General features: G+C 34.6%; 1 non-coding gene across 1 annotated transcript; it reads left to right on the top strand.

The window, feature by feature from the left end:
- The first annotated feature begins 1,322 nt into the window (after positions 1–1,322).
- LOC146407034 (U6 spliceosomal RNA) lies at positions 1,323–1,427 on the top strand. Its single transcript, XR_014832516.1, has one exon. It is a non-coding gene; the product is annotated as a U6 spliceosomal RNA (small nuclear RNA).
- Positions 1,428–1,676: the final 249 nt, after the last annotated feature.

Below are 1,676 nucleotides of genomic sequence, written 5' to 3'. Positions count from 1 at the left end.
ACATTGAATTAAAAAAGCAACATACAAAATTCTATACTCAGATTACTCTTAAGTTTAAAAAAAATGAATTCAAAAATATACTTGAATATCTATTAACCCCAAGCTCCCAATCCATTCCACTTTCTTCCCCTCCCCCTTGGCCACCAGCTATAATGGAAAAAAATAAAAATCATTACATAAAAAAAAATTTTTTTAATTAAATAGGGAAACAAATTGCCCTTCCTACCCTTCCTATCATAAAAAGGTACAATGAGGGAGTTCCCGTCGTGGCGCAGTGGTTAACGAATCCGACTAGGAACCATGAGGTTGCGGGTTCGGTCCCTGCCCTTGCTCAGTGGGTTAACGATCCGGCGTTGCCGTGAGCTGTGGTGTAGGTTGCAGACGCGGCTCGGATCCCACGTTGCTGTGGCTCTGGCGTAGGCCGGTGCTACAGCTCCGATTCAACCCCTAGCCTGGGAACCTCCATATGCCGCAGGAGCGGCCCAAGAAATAGCAACAACAACAACAACAAAAGGACAAAAGACAAAAAAAAAAAAGGTACAATGAGAATCAAAAAATATATATATGCATACTTGAATATATAACAAGAATTATGTCAAGGTTCATTTTTTTATCCAAAAACATCATTCCAAGGACTTTTAAAAAGCAAGTTTGTAGGCTAAAGTGAAACAGTTATTCAGTGAAAAAGTACATTAATTATGGCTATCTAGATGTCCCCAAACTGGAAATAACCTCTCAAACAAAACAGAAGTGAATTAGAGTGATTTGTATTTATATTACAGACTGTTATCTAGTCATAAAGATTATATAGAAATACGAAATAATTATGATATAATTTTAAGTGGAAAAAAATAGTTTCTACATTGTCTGTCACTATGTCACTCAATTTATATACATCATCTCCATTCATGCTCACAGAATTGGATGGGTAGATAGGGTGGTATCCTCATTGACAGACAAGAAAATTGAAACATGTTTACTTTGTGATTTTCCCAAGAGTTCATACAGCCAAGATTCAAACCTAAGCTGATATCAAAGCCACTTCTCCTTATCAAACATACTATAAAAGCCCTAGACACCTGAAGATAATAAGCAATGGTAAATAATAACATAATTGTTTCTTTTCTATTACAATGTCAATCTAAACAAACAAACAAATAAATAAATAATTTTAAAGTGAGAATGGGACAAATGGCTGGAAAGAAGTATACTAAAGTATTAATAGAGTTTTGTTAAAGTGGTAAAGTTCTGCGTAATTTCCCTCTTCACCCTTTTTTACAAGATTTTTTGGTGATGTATAGTACTTCTGTAAGATATTTTAAGCGCTCACTTCAGTAGCACATAGGCTACAATTAGAAAGACACAGAGAGGGTTAGCATGGCCCCTGCATAGGGATGACAGAGTTTCATGAAATATTTCATATTCTTAAAATTATACATATATTTCATACGTATATAAAAAATCTGTGATGTGGAAAGCCGAGCTCTGTAAAACTTACTTATCACTGAAACACTGAAATACACTGGCAGCATAAGTTTTTTTAGGAGTATGAATATCTGTCATTTCTTTCGAAACTTTTGGAGGTTACTTCCACAGAGTCGTTTTTTTTTTTTTTTTTTTTTTAACATATTCTTTCCCTTTTTTTTTTTCTTCTTTCCTCTCCTTTGCTTTCTCAA

The sequence above is a fragment of the Sus scrofa genome, chromosome 1 (genome assembly GCF_054392235.1).
Source record: "Sus scrofa isolate SSC_HxYL_T2T_F1_AM1 chromosome 1, Sscrofa_HxYL_maternal_Yorkshire_Landrace_v2.0, whole genome shotgun sequence".
NCBI lineage: Eukaryota > Metazoa > Chordata > Mammalia > Artiodactyla > Suidae > Sus > Sus scrofa.
This window is presented reverse-complemented; position numbering and strand designations above follow the sequence as displayed.